Source organism: Tenrec ecaudatus, chromosome 3 (assembly GCF_050624435.1).
Source record: "Tenrec ecaudatus isolate mTenEca1 chromosome 3, mTenEca1.hap1, whole genome shotgun sequence".
Taxonomy (NCBI): Eukaryota; Metazoa; Chordata; class Mammalia; order Afrosoricida; family Tenrecidae; genus Tenrec; species Tenrec ecaudatus.
The window spans coordinates 29,236,557-29,242,720 of NC_134532.1; the positions used below are offsets into that span (position 1 = coordinate 29,236,557).

At 44.1% G+C, this 6,164-nt stretch overlaps 1 pseudogene; it reads right to left on the minus strand.

The window, feature by feature from the left end:
- Positions 1-5,339: 5,339 nt before the first annotated feature.
- Positions 5,340-5,906, minus strand: LOC142443198 (ferritin light chain-like; annotated as a pseudogene).
- Between the last annotated feature and the right edge of the window lie 258 nt (positions 5,907-6,164).

The window sequence follows — 6,164 nt, forward strand, 5'->3', positions numbered from 1 at the left end:
TAAATTCAAGGAATATATAGAGATAATAGTATATAAGTTTATTAGCTCAAAAAAAGTATATTGGCTTAATTCTGGACAATTACATGTTACTACTGAAAATATTCTCTGAAGGAGATCAATTTAATAATAATAAGTCACCATTCCTGGCAGGTATAGGATACCTACGGGTGGGTCTCATTGAATAATAGCTAATATAATTCCAACATTTCTGAAAAATGCCAAGTATAAGAATTTAAAAATAATTACTAAACAATCCTGTTTAATAAGTGGTCTACTTACATCACACTATAAACTAATGTTCACTTTGGATGAGGCAAGGTAAATGATCTCTCACAAAAGCTTTCTCTGCAGTTATTATATTAGAAATAATTAATATGAAAATTATAATATATACCTAGGTCCTAGTAAATGGCAAAATATTTCCAAGACAAAGTTTTATAACAAAAATAAGGGAGGGGTGGGCACATTGAACATAAATACTGAATACATATTATGATGGAATTCTAATAGTGCTGGCTTCAGGGAATAACATATTTTATTAAATGAGACTTTATGGAAAATCAGGGGTCAATTCTTCAGTTATTTAAACTGTTCAGTTATTTAAACTTGAAGACCAAAAACGTGTGGTTGAATATACAAAATCGTTATCAACGCAGCTCATTTTAAAGAGCAAAACATGCATCAATGAGATTTCTGTAGTTACATTCTCACTTCAGGATCGTGTGCAATATGCACCTTTTTCCAACTTTGGGTTACATATCTACAAGACTGTGGTCTTCGAGGCCTTCTTCCATCTGCCAGTTCTTTCTGATCCACAGGAGACAGCAGATGATACTGCATTCCACTCATCACCATCTTAAGGCGCTCAGGGTTGTCTTGAATGAGTGGCTCAGCTGGGACAGTTTTACATAAGAAATGCTGTGCGATGAGAGGAAATCTGAAGTGAGTGAAGACATCCACCATAAAAGGCTGGTGATGAGGCAAATCGTGTCTCAGCCTCCTGATAGCAGCATCATAAACCTGCTCCTCTGCGCTCAAGGTCCTGGTTGAGGAGACTTGTTACTCGCTGAGCATCAAGTTGGAGAAACTCCTCAGTTTTGGAAACGTCAGTGAAATGCTGGTGAATAAAGGCGTCTGCAGTGGCTTTCAACTCAGGACGGTCTAGATGTGCTGCTAGAATGCTTAGACCAAGACAGTTTGAAGCATCCACTTGCTCGTTCAAAAAATCAACACACATGTTCTTCACAGGTTCCATCTGGCACTGATTTGCGGCATCCAACAGAGACTGCACGTTGTTGCTATTCACAGAGATCCTAGCAGCGGAAGCAAATTCCACCAGGTGTTCAATAATGTCAGGTTGGCGTCCTTGAGTTCTACATCAAAGGACTTTGAATCGAGCGTGTCAGTTGTGGACATGACGTTAAAAAATGGGCTGGCCGCAGCCAGGACCACACGATGAACATGGATCGCTCTTTCCTGGACCACGAGAATCACATCACACAAAGTTCTCCATCTTCACATGTCATTCCTGACCGCCATGGATCCCGCCAACAATTTTGCTTCTTCCCATTGGGCAGGTTTCTTCTCGGTCTTTCTCTTGCTTCTGCGTGCCACCTTGAAGGCTGACATCCGCCCAGAGCTCGCCTCGCTTGTGTCCGTGGCTCGCTGGACCTGGTGAGGGCTGAAGGCTGCGGTTGCTTCTGTTGGCGAACGCTGAGGACCGGCTGACTGCTGCTGAAATACCAGGTCTGCCTGTGTGGCCCTGGCAGCAGCTCCAGGGCAGCTCCGCTGCGTCCTGGGCAGAGCAGGAGCTAGGCGGCAGACGAGCCTGGGTATCTCAAAACAAGACAATTTTTTTTGGTAAGGAAGAAAAAGGCTTCCAAAGAGAAGAAATAAAAATTCCTCTATCCATAAAAAAGATGCTTTTATGCATAAATGATTCTAAATATATCATAAATACTATAGCTGATAAACAGAAAAATGTTGTTGGCTACATTTCAGCAGACGATATTAACTTGGTACTTCAATCCCTACGCATTCGCTGCTTATTACCATCTCCCAAACCATTAACCCTTATACGTAACCTGCTGAGTATCCTTACAACACACTGATAACTAGCTGAAAAGCCACTCATCCTCCAGAACTTTTACTAACACCCTGAGCATCGCCTGATGCCACAACAAAGTTAACATGTGCTTAACAAATCCAATGATCATGCACCCTAATCTAACCTAATGCATTCATTCCAATTATTTGAATCAGTGTCTATCAACCTAATCCTAACCTTATGACCCTAAATCTCAAATTCAGAAACTACCCTGAAAACTCTAATCCTTAAACAGTAACTCTACATCATTATACCTTAACATGTACGTTCCTAATCAACTCAAAACATAATCTGTTAGGCAGAAATGTTCTAAACATAATGACCTTCAATCTGTCCACTAACACCTGAATCTCAATTCATCACAATGAACTCCTAATTCCATCCCTTGATTCTTATTTTTGAACCAGGAACATTGATTGATCTCAGGAACTTGATTCCGATCTTAAGTACCGACTCTGCCTCTAGCACACTAAAACCCTAAGCTAAGCACCAAACCTAACACACTGAAAAACTCATGCTGCTGATTATGTGTGTGGATCTGTCTCCTCTCCCAGATTTTACCTCAATGTAAGAGACTGTGAGAGGTAGACATGCACAATTAGGAAACACCAACACATCCTCTGTTTTCAGTTAAATTTTACAAATGGTTCATGAAATTTGGCAAATTGCAGGGATATATAAATGTTTAAATATGACAAAAACATTATGACCAAGATCTATCACAGGACTCTTGTGGTCCTCAGCTCTACTGTGTCCTGCACTCAAGGAGTCTTCTCTGTTATTAGACATATGCAGGGATGTGTTACCCAATAACCAAGGTGACCAAGAGCTCAATTGTACTTACTCACGAATTTGTAGGTCACTATGTATCCTGGTTTCACCCTCAAGGATGTAGTGAAACCGTGTTTAATGAAACAAATAAATTACTGGTTATTCTACCTTTGATCCCCTCCATTCCCTCTTTCCCAGGGACCCTCATGTCACTAGAGATGGAGGTGGTATCAAATTAAAAGCACTTATATTGGAACCATGATATCCATTTTTCACAACATTGGACTTTTTCCTCAGACTTAAGGGCTCTGAGGAAGATGTAGTACACCCTTCTAACCCTAAAATATTTGGGTCTGTGACTGCTTGATTTTCCAGTAAACCAACCACTTAACCTCACAAGACATCCTTCAAGTAGGAGCTGCAGCTTCACCCTTAAGTGTAAAGAATTTATTCCCAGGGACATACTGAGGGTCCAGTGCCAGGAACTCCCTCTCAGCACACACTGGGCTCTCCACTCATGGAGAAGTACGTACTCAAAGAGTCACTCGTGATAACAACAGTAGGCCAACCCCATGCTGACTACATCGGTTAAATCCTGACCAGACACCCTGGGCGTGTGGATATCTAAATATACCCTGGAATGAAAGTGAGACCTGGATGTGGACAAATCAGCTACTAAGAAGCCATTAGTGGAGGTTTCAGAGTCAGCGTGTTAGCACAGGCTGAATATCTTTGAGCTCAAACCCAGGGACTTCCTCCCTGAACCTGTCTTACATACCTACTAGCTGAGGGTACCTGGTGTGGAATAGGTCCCCATGCCCAGGTTCCAGGTACTTTTACCTTCCAGGAAGCACAAAACATCCAAGCAAGGATGATCCACTGTCTTTCCACATGGCACAGCCTAATCTGAATTCCAAATCTGCCCCAATTTCAGCACCTTGAATTATCTGCGTCCAGGCTCACCTGGATCCTGAGCAGGAGCTGGAAATAAAGGAGGGAAGGTGAGAGACTGATTAAAGGGTAATCACCTGTAATTACTTCAGCATCATTATTAAATCGACGTAATTTATACTCCAGGAGCCTTCCTTATTGGAATCTCCATTCTTTGGTGAGTCCAGAAAATCAGGGGTTCTCAACCTTCCTACGGCCACGACCCTTTAATACAGTGTCTTATATTGTGGTGATGCCCAAACATAAAATTATTTTCATTGCTACTTCATAACTATCATTTTGCTACTGTTACGAATCAGGTGAACCCTGTAAAAGGGTCGGTCGACCCCTAAAGGGGTCGCGACCCACAGGTTGAGAACCACTGGTCCAGCTAAAGGCAGAATAAATCTGGGGTGGATTGGGTGAAGTTGCTGTGGGAGGTGTTTTTAGGAAACACTTGGCAGCTCTAGGAACACCTTGCACACACACACACACACACACGCACACAGGGGAACACATGAAAATACTAGCAAACAAGAACCTAAAATGTACACAGAGAGAATTCAAAAGCCAAGTGAGGTAAGAGACCATGTATAATATTTAACAAACAATAAAGGCTCACCCAAAACCCAGAGCTTAGCATCGTGATCTGCGTGTTTGTTGCATTTATAAAATGTAATACTTGGTGGCACGTTTTTTTCTGTTAATCTCATTTGTCAAACAAGGTTTTTTTTCATCAGTAAATGAACTCTTGTCAAACTTCATTGTGCATCGTTCAACCGGAACCACCCCTTAAATTTTATAAATTCTCTCTCTCTTTCTCCTTTCAGTGTGGACTGCTTAAATTTTTCACGTATGTAATTTTTGAATACTAAGAGGGCACTACACCATCGTCACAGGGCATAATTACCAATGAAAGCAAATTAATTAATTATAAAGATTGTTTAGCTTAATTATGTCTCCTTATTTATGTGTGTGTTATTGGGAGATAAATAGAATGAATGGGATTAACCATGAATGGTAATTTTTTTAATCACCATTATTTGCAAAAATCTGTCCTGGCACACAGACAAGACAGTAAGACCAACATCAGCTTGAGAAATGATGTCCACTCGCTGGAGAGTACATCGTCAGAGGACCATACTTGGGATACATGGTGTGGAGTGAGCCTGGTCTGACGCCCACCTCCCTCCACAGTGGGGTGAACCAATAAGGGAACAGAACAGATCAGCAACTGGAGCCAATCCAAGCCACAAACCCCTGAGGAGCCTGAAAGATAGACTTCAGGCTAGGAGGGGAAATTTCCCAAACCCCCCAGGACCACTGGGGAGAGAGTCATAAAGGTCAGTGGACAGACCTGGGATTATGTATGTTTTTATGTTTGGGTTTTTTTTTTTGGGGGGGGGGGGTTGCTGCAAAAGGAAGCTTTACTGTTTCCATGTGGTCCCCTGCTTGGGGGAGGGGCTCCAGGGCGGTGGCGTTGCATTGCAGCTGACTGGCGCACACGCGCGGACAGGTTCAGGAAGAGGGGCTAGGGCCGGCAGTGGGGAGGCAGAGGGCCCCTGGCAGGTTGGCGCCACAGGTTCCTAGTCTTTGAGAGTGAGCCAAGGCCCAGCCCGGTCTGGAGGCTGGCCAGCCTGCGGAGGTTGTTCAGGTGGTCACCCATCTTCTTGAGGAGTTTCACCTCCTTGTCTAGGAAGTGGTTCTCCAGAAAGTGACAGAGATGAGGGTCGGTGTGAGTGGACCCCACGGCATGCAGGTCCAGAAGAGTCTGGTTGAGTTTTTTCTCCAGGGCTAGGGCAGCTTCCATGGCATCCAGGGTTCGACCCTACTCATCTTGAGACGGCTTCTGCACATCCTGGAAGAGGGCGCGGCCACCACGCTGGTTCTGCAGCTTCAAGAGACGCTCGGCCCCCTCGCGCTGCACCTTCGCCAGCTCGCGGAAGAAGTACCCCACGCCTTCCAAGGCCACATCGTTGAGGTCGAAAAAGAAGCCCAGAGAGAAGTAGGTGTAAGAGGCCTGCAGGTGCAGGTTGACCAGACGGTTGACGTCGGCCTCCATGTCGGCGGAATAATTCTGACGGATCTGAGAGCTCATGATGAGTCAGTTTGGAGGTCACCACACACCAAATAAAAGTGTTCGCTGGTCCCAAGAGGAGGGGCTGGCCGAGACGAAGGTCCCCAAGTTACTTCCGGAAAGAAACCTGTTGCGTGGCGGAAGGTTGGAGGCAGGGAGTCCCCGGATCTGTTCCGTTCAAACACTGTTGAAACAAGACACAGATCCACGGGACCACGGGGCGAGCTTAGCCTTGGGGGTTTTTTTTTCGCTAGTTTTTTCCCCCCTTTTTAATTCAAT